This window comes from Eleutherodactylus coqui, chromosome 6 (assembly GCF_035609145.1).
Source record: "Eleutherodactylus coqui strain aEleCoq1 chromosome 6, aEleCoq1.hap1, whole genome shotgun sequence".
In the NCBI taxonomy this organism is placed as follows: Eukaryota; Metazoa; Chordata; class Amphibia; order Anura; family Eleutherodactylidae; genus Eleutherodactylus; species Eleutherodactylus coqui.
Genome location: NC_089842.1, coordinates 175,121,103 through 175,143,032, shown reverse-complemented (window position 1 = coordinate 175,143,032; position 21,930 = coordinate 175,121,103).

Genomic DNA, 21,930 nt, shown 5'->3' with positions numbered 1-21,930 from the left:
AATCATCACAGATAAGCGTACCCGCCTGTCAACCGACAGTGCCGACAGGCTGACACTCATCAAGATGAACAAAGCCTGGATTTCCCCAGACTTCTCTTCTCCACCAGCGGACAGCAGCGATACCTAAGCAATACGTAGGCTGCACCCGCGGATGGATGCATCGTTCTCTATCATCATCAAAAACGGGGACATTTTTGCTTCATCAATCTGTGTATAATATTCATCCTCCTCCTCCTGCTCCTCCTCCTGAAACCTCACGTAATCACGCCGAACGGGCAATTTTTCTTAGGCCCACAAGGCTCAGTCATATAATTTTTGTAAACAATTTTTATACGTTTCAATGCTCATTAAAGCGTTGAAACTTGCACCTGAACCAATTTTTATTTTAACTGGGCTGCCTCCAGGCCTAGTTACAAATTAAGCCACATTAACCAAAGCGATTAAGGGGTTTCACCTGCCCTCTTGGTTGGGCATGGGCAATTTTTCTGAGGTACATTAGTACTGTTGGTACACCAATTTTTGTGAGCCCTCGCCTACAGTGTAATCCAATTAATTTTTTGCCCACCTGCATTAAAGCTGACGTTACCTCAGCTGTGCTGGGCACTGCAATGGGATATATTTATGTACCGCCGGTGGGTTCCAGGGAGCCACCCATGCTGTCGGTCCACACGGAGCTGTAACTGCATGTGTCCACTTCTAAAGAACCACAGTCTGACTGGGGCATGCAGTGTGGGCCGAAGCCCACCTGCATTAAACATGACATTACCTCAGCTGTGATGGGCAATGCAATGGGATATATGTATGTGCTGCCGGTGGCTTCCTGGCACCCACCCATGCTGTCGGTCCACAGGGACTTCACAATAGGGAGTTGTACCTGCCTGTGTCTATGAATTAAAAACCCCGGTCAGGTTGGGGCATGCAGTGTGGGCCGAAGCGCACCTGCATTTAATCTGACGTTAGCTCTGCTGTCCAGGGCACTGCAATGGGATACATTTATGTACAGCCGGTGGGTTCCAGGGAGCCACCCATGCTGTGGGTGCACACGGAATTCCCATTGCGGAGTTGTACCTGCCTGTGACTATTTATAAAAAACCGCGGTCTGACTGGGGCATGCAGACACCTTGACAGAATGAATAGTGTGTGGCACATAGGTTCCCCATTGCTATGCCCACGTATGCAGCTCCTGATGGTGGTGGCACAGGATTATATTTCTCACTGCTTCTGTACAGCATTGTGGGCTATCGTCCTGCCCCTTTTAAAGAGGGTCGCTGCTTAGCCGTGCCAACCCTCTTCAGTGTGTGCCTGCGGTTTCTCCTCATGGCAGACGCACTTATAAATAGACATGAGGGTGGCGTGGCATGAGGGCAGCTGAAAGCTGCGCAGGGACACTTTGGTGTGTGCTGTGGACACTGGGTCATGCGGGGGGGGGGGGGGGGTTGGGCAGCATGTAACCCAGGAGAAGTGGCAGCGGAGTGTCATGCAGGCAGTGATTGTGCTTTGTTGGAGGTAGTGTGGTGCTTAGCTAAAGTATGCATTGCTAATGAGGGCTTTTCAGAAGTAAAAATTGTTGGGAGGGGGGGGGGCCCACTCTTGCCGCTATTGTGGCTTAATAGTGGGACCTGGGAACTTGAGATGCAGCCCAACATGTAGCCCCTCGCCTGCCCTATCCGTTGCTGTGTCGTTGCCATCGCTTTCTTGAATTGCCCAGATTTTCACAAATGGAAACCTTAGCGAGCATCGGCGATATACAAAAATGCTCGGGTCGCCCATTGAATTCAATGGGGTTCGTTATTCGAAACGAACCCTCGAGCATCGCGAAATTTTCGTCCCGAGTAACGAGCACCCGAGCATTTTGGTGCTCGCTCATCTCTAATAGATATCAGATCGATAGATAGATATCAGATAGATAGATAGATAGATAGATAGATAGATGTCAGATAGATATCAGATAGATAGATAAATATGATATTGATAGAGTCTAGCATAGATTTTAAACAACTGAACCTTTTTTTTTCATTTTCGTATTTCAATTATCTTATGGTAACTACGTGCCATAATTATTTACAATTGTAATTTTACATGTGAAGAGAAGAATCTTGTCAAGTCTTTTAAATTTCATCTGTTTGTGTAGAAATGTACAGTACCCATCTCTCATTCTGTACAGAACTTAATGACTACTCTCGTAATAGGGCGATAATTTCCCTCTACCCACCAACTGCAGTAGAAAGCACTTACTGTTCCGCTTTCCTGAACTGAAGATTAAGAATAAGCTCAATTATTAATGTATAATTACACTTTATTGGAATACCAAAAATATGGGTTAAAAAATGACAGCAGGGAACTTTTAGCAAAACACAGATGAATGTTGTCATCATTAAAAGATAAAAGTTTCATACTGGTCTTATCTGTTTATTTGGAAGGGATCCAGACATTGCCGTTATATGGGAAACAAAAAAAAAAATGAAATGGTGGAGTAATTATTGAAACTGTGCGATTTCTTATCTCTGCTACTGTCTCTCCAACTAGTAATGCGATATCAGCAGCTGCAGACGGTCGCTGATTCCCCGTATTGGTAAACAAGTGCTTTGGAGACCTGTATGAACCACTTTAAGCCCACAACTCCCTGAAGTGCTGTCAGGCTTAAGTTCTTAATCCATGGTTATTTCTGAGCTCTGGAAATTCATCTTTATAAAACCTAAACAAAAAAAAGAAAGAAAAAAAAAGCCTGTAGGGCATGTGCTCCCTCTGGTGAAGCAAATGACATGCTCATTTATTAATGAAACAATAACTCGAAAGAGAGGATCAAAGGACGATCCATCCTCTCTTTACAATCCCTGATTTTCTCAGGTCAAGCCATTTAATTGAGCAATAACAATGCCATTGTTAATTGTGGAGAAAGGGACATGGAAGCAATGTTTGGTGGTGAACAATGGAAAATGAAACATCTCACTGGAAATTACAAGTTCAGAGAACTCTTTAAGAAATTGTATACATTATCCATATGCAGAGTAGTAAGATTCATTGTGTCATGGTTGTTCAGGTGTACCTGTTCATTAAATGCAGAGTAGTGAAAGCCATGGTTCAAGGGCACCTGTCCTTGTGCAGAGTGGTGGAAGCCATTGCGCCATGGTTTTTCCAGGGTACTCTTGTTTTATGTAGAGTGGTGGAAACATTATGCATGAATCTTCAAGTACACTATCCTACTAAAAGTAATTGGATACCTGAGCAAGAATCAAAAGTAGTATTTATTTCGATATGTTAATACTTAGTGGGCCTCTTGTGGCCCTAATGACATTGGATACTCTCTGTGGCATACTTTCTACTAATGTCTGATACACTTCAGCTGGTTTTTCCCTCCATTTTTTCTTGCAAGTGTCTGGCAAGTTGTTTCAAAGAACACGGGTGCTCTTCATATTTCCTGACCTGAAGTTCCAGTTCGTCCCAAAGATGTTCAATAAGGTTCAGGTTGGGACTCTTTGCAGGACAATCCAATCATGGAACATCCATATCTTCAAACTAATGTAAAGCAGCATTGGATTTGTGACAAGGCACGTTGTCTTGTTGGAAGTATTGCTGACCATTCCTAGAGAATTACCACATTGTCGGCAGCACATTATTGTCTAGAATGTCAGGTTACACCTCCGTGTTCATGGGTCTTGTTACTACAACCAACAGACTGAGACCATGCTGAGAAGGAAATATATATATCCTTGTAGGTAGAAAAGAAAACACTGGAATATATACATTTATATAGATATAGTTATGTGCCTTTCTTTTTATATATGTATAACTAACTTTATTCTCATATGTACTAACTCTATGAAAAACTTAATACTTCGCCTTATACCAGATATTCCAAAGGCCTTGCCAGGCGAAGATAAAATGTACAGCAAAGAAGAATCGGACAAGGCCGCGTGTACTTGGCCGTTTTCCCAGAAGCGCCATATCTAGATGAAGACCGTTCAACTATGCATCTGAACTTTCACTGTCTCAGGCCGGAAATCCGGACTTCCCATATATGGTTATGCTGTGAATTTTAGCCAATGAGCCCATCACCCATTGCTAGTGATGAGACCAAAGGGTATAAGATCTCATGTAATCTGTAATAAAGGGCAGCGCAGTCATGTCCCCGTGTGAGAAACTATACCAGACCTCCGTGTGGTGTTTTCTTCTTTACCGCCGGCAGCGGGGCAAGTGGGGTGGGCCTGATTGGTGCTGTACTTAGAATTTCTCTGACAATTTGGCGCAACCAACTGGGGCGACAAAACCGGAGCCGTACAACGCATTCCACCCGGATCCATGCCACGGAGAAGCCGTCCTGCTGCAAACCGAGCCTGATCAACTCACAGAACTCCAGGTAAGACCAGCATATATTTATGTTGTGTTTTACACTGCGAGTCTTGCAGCAGGAGGGACTATCTGTGTTTTGTGACTGGACAGGTTGGGTTAAGAGTTCTACACGGTAACTCGTGTGGGCTTCGGGTTTGCCGTCATGGACCACTGACCGTGATATGCGCACCAATCGCTCACCCAGGAATTAGTCTGTAGTCTATTTGTACTTTGAAGTCCGTAGTGTTTTAGCAATAGTGAAGGTTGTTTGTTGTATCTGCAGAATTTTTTTTCTCTTTCTTTTTCATTTGGTCTCACAGAAGAAGGAACCCTCGGTTGTTTTAGTTGTTAATGGCTTAGCAGAGATGGATACACTCTGTGAGATAGGTTACACAGAAGAAGAGACCCTCGGTTTTAGTTTAGTTATGGCTTAGCAGAGAGGGATACACTCTATGAGTTAGGTCTCATAGAAGAAGAGACCCTCGGTTTTAGTTTAGTTAAGTTGTTGATGGTGGAGAGGGATGCACTCTTTGGGACTGGTTCCATAGAAGAAGATGCCTTCGGTTGTTTTGCCATATATAAGGGGCTGACAATTCGGGTCAGAAGGATGCACTCTATGGAGCGTGTTATTATTATTATTGTTGTTGATGTTCTAATATGCGTAAGACCTTATTAAAGAAGACAGAGCCCCTTATGGGCTGCCGCCGTGCGGATGAATTGGTGGAGGAGAGTTCCAATCTGTAGAATGTAAGAAAACGTATGAAAATGTGTGACATCGACCCACACGGTAGATTACAGTATGGTGACTAGGAGGTCTTTAGGACCAAGAAGCGTGCCTTGAAAGACCAAGGTTTGCTAGAAAGTGCTGGAGGGAGGAGGAGAGAGAGACAGTCAGAGAAAGTTAAGTATGTACACATTATTTGTTTAAAGGTGTATAATACTAGATAGATAATAGATATAGATATATATGTGTGTATATATGTATATACTGTATGTGCAAATAGTTAACTGAGCTTGCTTTTAGATGAGAAAGATTGTTTACATGAAGCTGTAGAGCTTGTGTTTAGTTTTCAAGGTCAAGCGATAACAAAGCAGAGAAAATGAAAAAATGACCCTGGATAATATCTTTGCTTGCTTAAATGGAATGAAAGCTTGAAATGAATTTAATTAATTATACTGTCTTAGTAGGCAGGAAATATAGCAATTTATAAGGTATATTCTTACTTATACAGGGGTTGAAAATGAATGTTGCAAGGTCCCAGCATATGTGTTAATTACGAGTTCAAATGCAGGCAATAGTTAAACTAAAACAACTTATTCAGTCTGTGTTTCATATTCGTAGAGAGATAACAGTTATTTTTACAAAGGTGGGGGCTTTCAGACTTGACTCAAACTCAGGGTCACAGAAACTAAAATACTTCAGCGTTTAATACAGAAAATAATAGTTTCAGTAAATAAGAAATATAGAATGTCTCAGTCACTCAGCAAACTTTTTCACATAATTTGTCAGAGATAGCACTCATTCACAATCTCATCTCAATAGAATCATGTACTTTATAACATTATAGCACTCACCTCAATGTTTTTCAACTGATGTATGTTTGTTTGTCAAACTTTTTTTGTCTGTGCATCTGTATGTACTGGTACACCTTCAAAGGGGGTGACGGAGCAGACTTGAGCACATGGATGGATGAGAGTTAAAGGGGTGGTCTCGCGAAACCAAGTGGGGTTATACACTTCCGTATGGCCATATTAATGCACTTTGTAATGTACATTGTGCATTAAATATGAGCCATACAGAAGTTATTCCACTTACCTGCTCCGTTGCTAGCGTCCTCGTCTCCATGGTTCCGTCTAAATTCGCCGGCAGCTTGCTTTTTTAGACGCGCTTGCGCAGTCCGGTCTTCTCCATTCAGCACGAGCCGCTTCAGTGTGCTCCCCGCTACAGCTCTTCTGCGCATGCGCAGACGAGCTGTCACTGCTCGGGAGCGCGCTGCAGCGGCCATTCTGCACCTTCCTCTGTTAGAGGAAGGTGCAGAAACTGGAGCTGCCCAGCGGAGAAGCCCAGCCCAGCCCAGCAACCCCGGAGAAGCGTCCCAGGTAAGTGATGGGTCGGGGGGGAACTAGCGCTGCGCCGGGGGAACTAGCGCTGCGCCGGGGGGGGGGCTGTCGCTGCGATGGGGGAACTAGTGCTAGGCCGGGGGGGGCTGTCGCTGCGATGGGGGGGCTGCCGCTGCGCCGGGCTGCGCCGGGGGAACTAGCGCTAGGCCGGGGGGGCTGCCGCTAGGCCGGGGGGGCTGCCGCTAGGCCGGGGGGGCTGCCGCTAGGCCGGGGGGGGCTGTCGCTAGGCCGGGGGGGGCTGTCGCTAGGCCGGGGGGCTGTCGCTAGGCCGGGGGGGGCTGTCGCTAGGCCGGGGGGGGCTGTCGCTAGGCCGGGGGGGCTGCCGCTAGGCCGGGGGGGCTGCCGCTAGGCCGGGGGGGGCTGTCGCTAGGTCGGGGGGGGCCGCCGCTAGGCCGGGGGAACTAGCGCTGGGCTCCGGAACCTAGCGCTGGGCTCCGGGGCCTTCACCTGGGCTGAGGGTCTAGCGCTGGGGAGCCGGGGGCTAGCGCCTTACCTGCTGCCTGGCGGTGGGCGTCTGGTCGGCGGCTGCGGGGCGTCTGGTCGGCGGCTGCGATGCGTCCGGTTGCCATGGAGACACAGCTGGCGGCGTCTCGGGAGCGCGCACGTCGGGCTGCAGCGAGCGACGGGGAAAGAGCCGGCGGCCATCTTGAGAAAACTTTATAAGTTGCTGAAACGCTGGAACGGTAAGTACAAACCAGCTAGAAATGTCATTTACAGGGGGGCTTAGTAATGTGTACTTAATTGGGGGGACTGGGCAAAAAAAAAATTTAACTGCTTCCTCGAGACATCTCCTTTAATGACTGGGGATAATAGTGTCGTCCCCCCCATGCATGGGACTTTGCTTGGTTGTGGTGTGGATGCTTAGACTGTTAAGCTGAAATGAAGGTTTGAAAAAAGACGCACGCAGCCAGTATCGAAGGGGTGGAGCTAGATGATGTAATAGTACGTAATGTTTCATCCCTCTTGTCCACAAGGGAGGGGGTGAGGATCTTGAGCAGCTAGTAAAAGTTTTTTTTGTTTTTTTTTCTCTCTCTCAAATTTGATAAGACATTGCAGGCAGGAACAGATTAATAATGAATTTGCTTAAAGGGATATCACATTTCAAATATTAATAGGTGTTTGTAGATTATTCTGCTCCGATGTAACTTATGTCTCTGTTATTGGTGCTGACATCTTACAGGCCTTATCTGCATCTATCAAATCTTTTTACAATGTTCTACTACTTTCAACCCGGCTACTCTTCTTCCAATTGAGTACCCTGGTTCAAAGGGGGGGAGGAGAAGGCATAGGTGATCTAGGTATTGCAAATCAGCCATTTTTAAACTTTTTGCAAGCCATTTTTACATTTTTAAATTTTTTGCAACAAGATTCTGATCTTTTTAAAATAGAATATCAGCCTGATTGTCCAGCAGTGATGCAACAAGAAAATGTAAGTTTTAAAAAAAGTTACTGAAAGCCCTTGTTAACAATGCATATTTTGAGTTGTTTTTTATAGATGGTACCAGGGTGATTGACGACTCCACACTGGATATGCAGTGGTTACACAACAAGATGTCCTAAAAGCAGAATGCCTCCGCATGTCTCAGTACAAGAAGCGGAACGAAAAAGGCCATCACTGAGGCGTGTAGAGTGGTAGAAGGTAAGACGGCAAACATTTACACTGACTTCCGGTATGCATTTGGCATAGCTCATGATTACGGCCCAACATGGAAGGCCAGACAGTTTTTTACCTCAGCAGGACAGCCAATTAAGAATGATGCAACGGGGCAGAGTCTCACGGAGGCCCTACTTCTACCTGACAAAGTGGAGAGCTCACACCAATTCCTACATCGGAGAAGCAAGAGGCAACGCCATCACAGACCACACAGCAAAGGCAGCGGCCCTCAAGCCGTGGAAGAAAAGAAGAAAAGAAGAATTTAACAATAACTTTGGACTTTGACTAAACCTTGGACTTTGATAAAAACTTGGACTTTGATATGAACTTGGACTTTGACAAAACTTTGGACTTTGATAAAAACTTGGACTTTGATAATAACTTTGGACTTTGATATACTAAGGACTTTACAGTTACAAGCCAGCAAGGAAGAAAAGGAAAAATGGACTAAAAAGGGACAGAGTATGGCGAACAGTCAACAGCACTTGCCCACCACGGTCCCTGTGCCCCATGATGGCCCAGCTGATGCACGGAAAGACGCACCTCTCAAAGCAGTAATGATGTCGACGCTTGAACAAGGACGGGTGGCTCCTGGGTTTTCTGTAGCTGCTGCATCATTTGTCCAATTTTGCATGATCTTTGCCGTAAGCAACAGGGCAGAAGTAAATTTGCCACATAACACTTGCCTAGACCACTCTACCCATTTCAGGGATTGCAAATTGGCTACACTCAGCTCCTACTTGTTGGGAAGTTTGAATATGTGCTTGTTGTTGTTGATGTTTTTCAGGTCGGAGACCTACTCTGTTACAAAAGTAAATAAGCAGGTAACTGCACAGAAGCTCATGAATGAGGTAATCTGCAGATACGGGGCACCGGAAGTGATTGAGTCAAACAAAGGTACACACTTCACAGGTGAAATAATGCAATACATCATGTCTGTTTTTGGGTATATTCCAGGCTTTTCACACTCACTACTATCCACGGAGTAGGGGGAAAGTAGATACAAAAGGCAATGAAGAAAATGGGCAAATTTTGAATTGAGTGTCTTCCATTAGTTTTTCTTTTTCTCCGGAGGATACATGTCACAGTAGCAGAGTTTGGGGAATGATTTTCTTGTTAATTTTGTCATGGGCCTCTCCAAGGAATTGTCAATAATGCATTCTGCAGTCTCTGCTTTTCTCCCAGGTCCTACAGATGAGTGTCACAATCTGAAACCAGGTGACAGGGTCTAAGTGAAAAAGTTTGAGAGAGAAACCCGGTTTGAATGTCCCTGCCAGATGTTGCTCACCACCCCAACTGCAGTCAAGCTTCAAGGAAAGCCCACTTGGATCCACACTTCGCACTGAAAAAACTAATGATCCTGCATATCCTTTACATGCTATAATGTGGTACAATTCCTCTAACACACACCTTTAACTACTGTACACTAGCCATCCACATGTATACATAGATGTAATAGGAGTGCCAAGGGGGGTGCCAGGTGAATTTAATTCTAGAGATCAGGTTAAAGCAGGTTTTGAGTCCTTATTTGCTCTTGTCACTGTTAATAATAATGTAGATTGGATGAATTATATCTATTACAATCAGCAGAGGTTTGTAAACTACACCAGGGATGCTTTACAAGGGTAAGCTGACCAGTTAGGGCCCACTGCATCCATGGCCCTAGAGTGGCCCTGGATATGATTTTAGCAAAAAGAGGTGGGGTATGTAATTTCCTGTATGTGTATTATCCCTTTGATCAAAAAGAGTATGAGTAAGGGACTGGATAATGACACCAAAATTTCCCTTGTTTGAAAAAGATGAAGAGCCAATTCCGATAATGCCAACCACGTACGTTACCAGAAGAATGGAGAAATGTACTAGTACTGCGCCGCCTCGGTCTCATAAGATGGACTGTCAGTGGAATTCCCATTTGCCTAGGGATAGTGCAGAAGACCTTAGGTTCCGGCGAGGGCACACCCTGTGGGGTGTTAACTTGTACAGATAGAGGGTATGGATGCCCGGAAATAAGCCCAGGGAATCCATGGCCTCCTTCTGAGGTGAGGTATAAAAATTAGGGAGAGCGCCATTGCTCAGGGGAAAGAAATGAAAAATAAATACACCACTACACAGATTCTACTCACCAGGTGCCAGGCGGAGCAACAAAAAAGGTTTCTTGTGTTCCGCCAGCACCGAAAGTCGGCAGGTCGACGGGACTCCGCCCCCCCTCTACATGCGCTCGACCGGCGTCTAGCGTGGGGCAGGGAATGGCTGCAGCTGTAATCTATGTAGACTTCTGACTAAGGTATGTGATGTATATATGTATGAGTATGACTCAATATTTTGTTTGTAAGCTTGATAAAGACGTCAGGAGACGTTGAAACGCGTTGCTTTTAACATTTATGTGTATCTTTGAGGGAACAATAAATTTAGCCTGCTATTTACTATGGTTTTAGAGGCTTATTCCCTATTGAGACCTAAGGTCTGATGGTGTAGCGCAGCCTAACGAACAGTTTTTTTCTGTGTTTTCATTTTCTGAGGTGAGGTAGGGATCCCCCCTCCTAGGAGTAGGGCCTTACGGGCAAGTGGAGAAACCCTGATGCAAGGGAGAGGCGACCGAGGAAGAGTGCAAGGTCTGGTGCTTGATCTCCGTATTAAGTTTTAGGGGGGTTTGAGAAGGAAATATATATATCCTTGTAGGTAGAAAAGAAAACACTGGAATATATACATTTATATAGATATAGTTATGTGCCTTTCTTTGTATATATGTATAACTAACTTTATTCTCATATGTACTAACTCTATGAAAAACGTAATACTTCGCCTTATACCAGATATTCCAAAGGCCTTGCCAGGCGAAGACAAAATGTACAGCAAAGAAGAATCGGACAAGGCTGCGTGTACTTGGCCGTTTTCCCAGAAGCGCCATATCTAGATGAAGACCGTTCAACTATGCATCTGAACTTTCACTGTCTCAGGCCGGAAATCCGGACTTCCCATATATGGTTATGCTGTGAATTTTAGCCAATGAGCCCATCACCCATTGCTAGTGATGAGACCAAAGGGTATAAGATCTCATGTAATCTGTAATAAAGGGCAGCGCAGTCATGTCCCCGTGTGAGAAACTATACCAGACCTCCGTGTGGTGTTTTCTTCTTTACCGCCGGCAGCGGGGCAAGTGGGGTGGGCCTGATTGGTGCTGTACTTAGAATTTCTCTGACAATGCCACGTAACACATCCCCAGACCATAACAGAACCTCCAACATACTTAACTATTGGCACAACACAGTCAAGCAAAACGTGTCCCCAGGTATCCTCCACACCTAAGTATGTCCATCTGATTTGAAGATGGAGTAGAGTGATTTGTCACTTTATAGAAAGTTTTTCCATTGCTCAACTGTCCAATTACGACACTCCTTGTACCATTGTTGATGAGCCGATGCATCTTCTTTGAGAGAACTTGCCAGATGATTGCACGATGAATGGAGGGAAATACCAGCTGAATTATATCAGAAGTTATTGGAAAGTATGCCACGGAGAGTATCTGATGCATTGTGCTTCATGTTGGACAGCTTGTGTACAGCAGCATAACTGCATATTTAATAGTGTGCAGTTCCTGTCAGAAACTATAACTGACACCTCCAAGGGTTTGCATCTTATGTAGCATGGCTTAGGATACGTGATATGCTAATAAGACATGATCCGTTTTACTGATAAGATTATCCAAATACTTTGGGTAGGATAGTGTACATCATAGTGTTGGCTGTCCCTTCACGAGATCCCTAGCAGCATTATTAGGGCCCAGTCACATCTTGTTATTGATTCCATCCAGGGGTTCTGTCCGGCTTTACATCTAAAACTCCAAAAACAGAACCCCTGGCGGAAAGTGGATGTAGCCTATATCTGTCAATGGTGAAATCTACTAAAACAGAGACTGAAGGTCTCTATTTCAGCAAATTTCCATTTGTATTCGACATTTTGTGCTGTCATCCAAGAACTCCATTTTTGGGATTTTAGATGTAAAGCCTGACAGAACCCCAAGACAGAGACAATAACAAAATATGAACAGGCCCGTAGTTCCAAAGGAACCTACTATGTTCAGTAATCAGAATTATGTAATTTGTGTCTTCAGACTGGCTTAAAACATATAAGAAATATTACTTGGAGAAACTAAAGTAGAAATTGCAAAAGCGTCTCAAACTGTTTTGTTGGAGCACTTTAGAGCGGAACATGAACATGAGTTGAACATGATTGCATAATTGAATAGGTCCCAAGTAGTCAAGGCTGGTAGAAAGTGCACAAAAAGTTGTTTCCTTCAGGCACACTTCCTTGTTAATGTCAGTCAAACCACCATTGAAGTTACTCTGGTGGCTCTTACAAAGTCATAGTGAGTTGAAATTAAAGTCCTTGCCAAAACTGTTGAAATATACCGTATATTCAGTCGGGGGTCATCTTATACGCTGGATATAACAAAAAAAAAAAGCAGTACTCACCTCCCCCGGCATTCTGCGGCGCTTCTGGAGGCTGTTGCTCCTTCCTTGTCCCCGACAGAGCATTGCTTTCTGGATGCGGGGCTTGAAATCCCTACCTCCAGAAAGCTAATGCTGTGATTGGCTAACTCACGCGCTGTCAGCCAATCACAGCCATTCAATGACATCATTGAATGGCTGTGATTGACTGACACCACGTGGCGTCAGCCAATCACAGCTATTCAATGTTGAATGGCTGTGATTGGCTGACGCCACGTGAGTGGCTGTGATTGGCTGACAGCACGTGAGTTAGCCAATCATAGCATTAGCTTTCTGGAGGCAGGGATTTCAAGCCTTGCATCCAGAAAGCAATGCTCTGTTGGGAACAAGGAGGGAGCGACAGCCTGCAGAAGCGCCGCAGAACAGCGGGGGAGGTGAGTACTGATTTTTCTTTTTTTTGACACTTTTTTTTTTGCTATACCGTATTCCAGGTGTATAAGGCGACAGTTGGGGAGTCGTCTTATATGCCCAGTCGCCTTATAAGCCGGAATATACGGTAGTACATTTAGTGAATGCCCACTATGAGTATAATTTTTGGCTTATGATTTCATGATTTTAAAAACAAAGATCATTATCATTTTGGCTGTAAGTCAATCAGATAAAAATACATGCATAACAAGATAGTTTTGGCATTATAAACACCCACACAACATTGGAACCTGGGCCTCATGCACACGACAAAACCTCCATGCAGAAAACCCTGAGTTATACAGGATTTCAGTAAAGCACTGCAGACTTCCACAGACAATAGGGCATATTTACTACAACTGTGTAATAGATAGTGCAAACCGCTGGGTAATAAATGTGGAGCATCATAGACACATTTGTCTAGCTTAATACCACCCATTGCTTGGTTTAGTTTATGCAAGTTTTTCTGACCAAATTTTGGCATGTTTTTAGCTCGCAATGTTGCATTTAGGCCATGCCCCTTTGTTGCGAAGCCAAGGCTTCCTGTTGCCCATGGCATAAGAAGTTTCTAAAGGTGTCCAAAACATAATAAATGTGGTACAAAGCATCGAAGATAGATTCTTGCCCCAATTTGCTAAGGAAAATGTGCACATTTTCAATAGTAAGTCTATCCCATTGTGCGGCGGTCAAGCGTAGGTGAGCCATTGTGGAGGAGACCACGGGAGTTCTCAAGATGGTTGTCATGGGTGGCACTGTGACCTTTTCTGACTATGGCTGCAAAGGGCCCAGCTTGGCCGTGCACAGTGCAAATATAACAGGCAGATGTAAGCGATGGCAATCAATCCTAACGGTGTTGTCACGTGACACCAGTACCTTTTTTTCCAGTAGGCGGTTTCTCATTGTTAAATAAAGGAGTCCACAAACAAAAATAGTTTTCAAAAGAGGAGGTACATGGTTTTCTTTACTCACTGAATCTAGCTTTGATTTTCCAAGAACACAACAAGGTGACAGTTCAGACAAAGCACTTCTGGAAGGCTTCCTTCTGATTCATCTCCGTTGCATACACACTCTCACACGTTCTTCTAGGAGGCCCTTTCCTTCCCTATTCTAGGCATCCTCAGTCCAAGTTATCTGATTAGATGAGCCCCAAGGGTACACTCCTAACACGATGGCTTTCATATGATTACTGCCTTCCCTTGCCCGTTAGCTACTCTTCCCAGCTGGTCCCACTAGGAGCTGTTACTCTGAGCTTCAGTTCCTCTAAAAGGAAGCATTTTACTGAAAGTAAGACAGGCCCACGGCTCTACGTAGGCAGAAGCAGGAGCGAGCTTCAGCCTCTTGCTGGCACGTCCTCCTCCACCGACTACATCTCTGCACCTCCACTGCTTTCTTCTACAAACTAGACTCCTCCTCCCCACTACTCCTAACTTCCCATGAGAACACACACAAACTGGCAAGTTAGGTGGGGCCGACTTGACGCAACACAGCTTGTTAGCACTAAGATAGAACATATATACAGTTGACCGAATATAGACATACACCTACCCTAAAGACACCCCAACTCTGGGCCACTACAATTGTATTATGGCTCTGTACATAACACAGATGTACAAGCAAGTTGTGTAGAGCCATGATATGGTCCTGTGCATGAAACCTTCTTTTCAGCACTGATTTTCATTAGAAATGTAATACTTAGATCACAATTTTGCATCTTTCTGTGCACCAGTTTTAATCAATTCCTTCTAGCATATCTTAAATACACAGCTGTAGAATGGGAATGAGTACCCTGCAGGATGAATTCTCTCCCAGCAGCTACTGTTTTATTCTATTTATTAGAGAGGGCATCAGTTAAGAAGCTCATTTTGGTGTTTGTTTCCCTGCTATGTAAGTAAGCAAAAAAACACTGAGAAGTGAGGCAAAAGCAACAGGAGGCAATGCAATGCAAGTTATCACCTTTCAAGGGTTGTTAAAATAGCTCAGTGTTGTCAGGAAATGATAGTTTCCCCCTGAATGTTGACAGTTCTTCAATAATATACTCTGCTAAGTATATGGATGAGTCCGCAACCTGACAGCCTCTATATGTACCCTGCTGTGAACATACCAATAGCCTTAGTGTATGTCAGTGGTTTAAAGGTTTGCAAGATCACATAACTTCTCTATAGGTATCAAAAACGCAAGCGAATAAGTGATAACACATTCTTGCTATTGCTTGCACTCCGGGCATCCTCAACATTGGTCATCAATAGTCGATCGGCAGGGATCCACCACTCGGGATCCCCGATGATCAGCTGATACTCTGCCAGTTGTCATTATAGTTGATCCAAACGTCCACACTGGGGTTGGAGACTGAAGTGTAATAGAAGACTTTGCTCTCATTAATTTCAATAGGAGTGAAGCCTTCGACTAATAATGGCATGGAAGAGCAGCTTATCATCAAGGATCTCTTCTTTATATAGCATAGTGTCATAGAGTGTATACATAACTACACCATACAGTCTCTATATACAGGATATTGCCCACAGAAAAATGCCAACACTGCTACTAATCTAATACAATGGAAAAATAATATGGTGCATAAGTATCAGCACCATCCAGTGCTTAAATAACAAATACATATACTGACTGAATAACAGGCACACAAAGTAATTTAATAACAGTTCTATACAATATCTAGATAACAGTAATATACAATGAATACTATATAGGTGATGCCAGTCCATTGATGGCACCCACTTCAGTAGGGATAACAAATCACACACCTGTAGTAAGATTAATCATGATCCTTACAATAAACAAGTACTTATCTTAAAACATGTCTCCACTCCAAATGTATATGGCTATAAAATAGATAAGTTATATTTTTATGGCAAATCACATGACACGTTGATAAATACATGTAATTTAGAACTAGAGAGGTTCACATAGAAATGTGCAATATCAAAAATTAATATATAACTTCTATTGAATGCCATATAAAACATAGTTGAACTCTTAATTTAACCCAAACACTAGACTATAGATGGAAAAGTAGAGTAATCACCCCAAAAAGGGATTTGTTATTTGTATAGCGCCAACTTATTCCGCAGTGCTTTCAAGTAAATTAATTTATTACCCACCACAAAGCTGGGTACTCATTTTACCGACCTCGGAAGGATGAAAGGCTGAGTCAACCTTGAGTCAGCTACCTGAACCAAGTGGGGATTTAACTCGCAACCTTCAGGTAATGAGTTTCCCTTCATTTTCCCTTAATAAATCAATCAAAGTTATTTATTAATTTTTGATACAGCACATTTCTGTGAATCTTAGTAGATATTGTGTCTGTAATTGGTATATTTTTGCCGAAAGGGGCTTGCATTCCTGGTAATTAATATTTACAGTTTTACGCATTTATACTTAATAGCGTACCTGACTTTTCAGGAAATGTGTCAGATTAAGCTGCTGTGTATACATGAGGAATAACACTATTGCTGACCATAATATAATTTATATCCCGATTTATAACAATTTTTCCCTCTTTAGTTCTCACAGAATTGGTGTGAGGAGCCTGCTGACATATTGTTTTATATACACTGCGCACAAAGTAAATGCAGATTCTGCTTCCTAGCTCTCTGTAGCACACCCAGAAGCATAAAAGAAATATACTGAGCAGTGTAGATGTGAATAAACAGCAGTAAATAACTCACCACTAACTCCAATGGTATGATTGTGTCTCTCCTTCCCTCCTCTTCTTCCCCCTCCCCTTTGCTCTTATAGACTTCAGTGACTCATCTCCCTTGTCCACTTCCTGTTCTGTCCATTATGCTGTCTCCAGAAGTAGAGATAACATCACTTGACAGCAGGTAGTATAAAGCATGTAATTAGGGAGGGAAACCACTAGTAGCTAGCACTTAAGAGAGATTTCTTTTAGCACAAAAACATAATTTTAGGTAAATAAACTGAATTATACTTTTGCTACTTACAGTATCACATTGGATATCATATAATCGCAAGTTGTTTGAATAAGTAGTGACCATATAAAGGGGTATTTTCACCAATTATGATGGAGAAGAGAATATCTGCATATATGCAGCAACTAGGCCTATGGAAACAACCAAGCAGGCTGAGTGTGCTGTTTCCATAACTCCAAGAGAAGTGATTGGGAGTTATGAAAAACAGTGTAGCACAGCAAGTTACACTATTTTTGCAATTTGGGAGCTAATGGAAGTACAATAGCTCTCTGTGCTATGCCGTTTTTTTTCACTCTCATTCTCTCCTGTAGGAGTTATGAAAACAGTGTAAAGAAGTCCACTTGGCTGTTTCTGTACTCCCAACTATCCTCACCCACCACATAAAACATGGACTGGTTCAAACCAAACTGGAATTTCAGCAATATCTCTAAAACAGGTATATAACACCTAATGTTTTCTTAGAAACAATGGGGTAGATTTATGAAACTATCGAAAAGAAAAAACTGGCCTTGTTGCCCATAGCAACCAATCACAGTGCAGCTTTCATTTTGGAACAGGAGAATACAAAATGAAAGCTGGGCTGTGATTGGTTGCTATGGGCAACAATGCCAGTTTTTCTTTTAGACAGTTTTATAAATCTGCCCAATGTGAGTCCTGTGTAAAGTCGGACCTACACTATGGTACGGTTTGGGAGCACTGCAGACTATGGGTTCTGTACGAAGGATCCATAGAACACAGATACATTATAAGGATACATGCATGAATTAGAATCTATGAAATTCTATTCACACATTGCTAATAGATATTACAGTTTTACAATGTGCTGTTTTTTTAACCTATTAAGAAACTGAGTGTTTGAGTCCTAAACGACTATACACTTTTTAGCGATTTTACACATTTGCTGGTTTTATGGCCCTTTTTTATTTTCTTAAACTGCCAAAATTAGTTTTGTTTTGTTTTTTATGACATATACCGTACCTTTTTTTCACTGAATTTTTTCTTTCATTTTTTGTTTTATTAGGGGTAATTTGAGTAAAAAGTAAAAAAAAAGTTTACATTTATAGCTCTTTATTTTTAAATTATTACATTTATGCTAAAATAAAATACAGGAATGGGTAACCCATTTTGTTTTGAACATATTAATATAGAATTTGTATAGCTTCAGATTACAGGGCAGTTCTAGAGATGGTTTAGGTTGCCGATGGTGGTGGGTTATTTTTTTTTAATATATATCTATTTTATTCTGTAATTTAAAAAAATATATTTTTGTAGGTTTTTTTTTTACATCTACATCCCCCATGACATCATATCAGATGTCTGGGAGAACATTCACACTTTTTTTTTCTTATTTCACTCTTTTTTACTGTAGATGTGGCATCTATTGGAGGACATCCATAAGAGCTCCAATTACACGGGAATAACATTCCCCTGTTGTGACTGTAGTCACAGGCAGAGCTGGGCTGGGGTTTACTAAGAACCAGCAGCTCTGGCAGGCAAGGTGTCACTGGTGATCACGTGATCACTAGGTCTAATAGAGGGAACGGCACTGCCAGAGGTATAACTTGAAGCTCCTGGGCCCCAATGCAAACTCTATAACGGGGCCACCAACTTTAATGCTTTATTCATAGTACTAGGCTCCCTATATGGAGAAGAGAGGAGAGAGGCCCTATGGGCGCCCTAAGGCTCGTGAGCCTGGGTGCAACTGCATCCCCTATAGTTACACCTCTGGACACTGCTGCTTCCTCTCTTGACTACATAGTGCTCATTGAGCGTTATGTAGGCTGGAAAAGGTGGTTTATAAGCACTTCTGCCATTTACTCTAGCTCCTCTCCTGATAGATTGCAGGAGCTTCTGACCTGTGCCATATATATACAATAGTAAGGGATTAAAGCCCAGGAGCAAGTGTTGTATATTAGGGGCGCTTGGTCCTTATTGGGTTAAACCCCAGCAATATATGAAATAATGCCTAAGGGGGCTCAAAAATCCTTTGTCAATAAGTAGAAACAAATATTGTAAATGGCACATGGTAGATGGGGGCCTTGTCACAGATATTGAATTGGGGCTCAGGAGCTTCAGGTTCCGCCTTTGGACACGCAATGATTATTAGCCAGTGTAAGATGAAGCCTGTAAATGGGAGAGTTGAATGTAAAATGCTTTTCCTGTATATCACTTGCCATGACTGGCCTCAGGTGATTATTAATTATAATGTAATATTCATAAGGTACAATGGACATTTATTTGATCCTGTCCCTTTTACATAATGCGCGCTGTAAGTAACCTTCACTGTGACATTCTGCACGCTCATAAATCTATTGCTTTTTATCACCTTACATTGCTACTGGCGTGAAATGATTACTCTTTATCCCTTATACACGCTGTCTTATGCCTGCTCAGATGGGGACGTCTTTTTTTCTCTTAAATAAATAGAAGGCAACTGATAATAGTAGTGTAAAACTGTATTACATTCATAAGCCAAATGTCGTTCGGTTGGCATTAAAGTAAGAGGGGTCTCTGGATCATATTCAACATGTTTTCATTCAAATTTCTCTGCTGTGGTCCTTGTTTCAGGAACCTAAATACAATATGTTAATGCAGGATTGTGTGGCGGTGTAATTCCTGAATGCTATGACCACCATAGGGAAAGTGGCCAGTGGCCCATAAGATGTGTTCAGTAGATCGCGGCAGGGAAAGAGTTCACAGAGGGAGCGCGCTCCCTCTGTGTCTTTGGCCAGCTCTCGCTATGTTATCGCGAGAGCCCGGCCTATCGCCATGGCCACAGGACGCCAGACACTGGCGACCTGTGTTGCCAGTGCCTGAGATCGCTGAATAATCGATAAGGCATGGCAGGGCAGTAGCCCTTATCACAGCGATCATCAGGGCTGTGGTGAAAGTCCTCCAGAGGGACACAAATGTTGTAAAAAAAAAAGATTACAAAATTAATTTAAAAAAAAATGTAAGAAAAAGTAAAAAAACCCCTTTTTATGCTTTTACTCAGATTAGCATAAAAAAGGTTAAAAAAAAATTAAACCCCCCACATATTTGGTATTGTCGCGTCCGTAACGACGAGTACAATAAGCTGCACATGCTTTTGACTGTGCACGGAAAAAAAGCGTAAAAAAACTTTAAAAACTTTAAAAACGCAATAAAAGTGATCAAAAAAGCTGTTTGTACCCCAAAATGGTACCAATAAAAACTACAGCTTGTCTCGCAAAAATAAACCCTCATAGATCAAAAAATAAAAAAGTTACAGGACTTTGAATGCAGCAATTTAGAAAAAAAAAAGATTTAAAAAAAAAGGGGTTTTATGGCAGAAAAGTGGAAAAACCTTAAAAAAATGTAAGAATTTTGGTATCGTTGTAACCGTACCGACCCGCAGAAAAAATGTATGGTGTCATTTATGCTGCATGATTAACGCTGTAAAAAAAAAAATCCATGGCAGAATTGATGGGTTTTCTCTCCCTGCAATCATAAAAAAATAAATAAAAGTTTTACAATATAGTCAATGTACCCAAAAATGACGTCGATAAAAACTACAGTTCGCCACGCAAAAAACAAGCCCTTACACAGCCGCGTTGACGGAAAAATAAAAAGGTTATGACTTTTGATAAGTGGAGAAGAAAATCCGCCAAAAATCGTTGCGTCCTTAAGCCCAAAATAGGCCATGTCCTTAAGGGGTTAATGCCATTTTGTGTAATATGCTATTTAATATGCTTTGTTATGTTTATGCAATACACTGCACCTTTAATAATAATAATAATAATAATAATAATTAGTATTATGATGTTTGTCATTATGTTTGTACTGCTACGGACTATATATTGCAATATTCTTCAGATGCACGTGGATAACTACTGTGGAGTCAGTACTACATCAGGGGTGATGTGAAGAGAGACTTCGTCGGTCCGAAGCACCCAAGTGGTGATCACTGTACACGCCACCTTTCTTGTACTGATTTTAACTTAGTATAATAAAGCAAGAAATTTTTATAGAATTTTGGATATCCCAGACTTTCTTCATCTGAGTGTGCAGATGTTACAGCAGTGTGTCACACCTTTCCCAAGTAAAGGCGGAGTCTAAGTAATATATAAAGGCACTTTGTTGCTGTTTTGGGAGTCTTGACACAGTTAGAAAGGAGTCAAGATTCATAAGTGAGTACTGCAAAAGAGAGGCATGCAACAAACATCGCTGTGAGTCTTTTACATAGGAGTTGGATCAGAGAAGTGGAGAAGTGTGTTGGCAAGGGAACACAAGACGCACAAATCTCGCACAAATATGAGTGGCTCTTTTTTTTGCGCAACAAATTGCGGCACATCCTGTCTTTGGGCATGCCCTTGCATCGCCCATTGTTTTCAATAAGGCTGGCGGTAGCAGCGCATGCTAGGAAATAATAGGAAACACTCTGCGATCCTCTGCTGCGGCTAACAGCTGCGGCAGAGGATTGTTACTTCCCCGAATCGATTCAAGGCGGTTTTGATATAAAAACGCCTCACATCTGCAGGGAAATCACATGTTGGTGAGCGCGATATCGGACCATGATTCACGTCCCGATATCACACTCATCCATGTGAAATTAGCCTAAGAGTTATGACAGCACTGTGTTCCAGTATTAGCCATTACCATAACCACCAAGCATTTTGTGTCTCTCTGTAGTGAAACTGCCCAGTTTTGAACTCTGTATATTACAACTGCTAATAACTGTGCCTTTAGGAGTATAAATGTCAAGAATGAGCTTCTTCAGAAAGAAGGAAAGTAACACTGTTTTTGTTCTAGCCTGTCTGCGTCCATATGCTGTTGCGTCAACCTCTGCAGGGTATGAGCCAAAGTACCCCATTTGTCTTGCAACTATCTTTCAATGTGAATAAGTATTTCTGCAAGTGAAAATCAGTTTCATACATATGTAAGTGGTTGTTTCTGCAGTGCATGTATGCATTTTCATCAAGCCCTATCCAGAAGGAATAGTCGC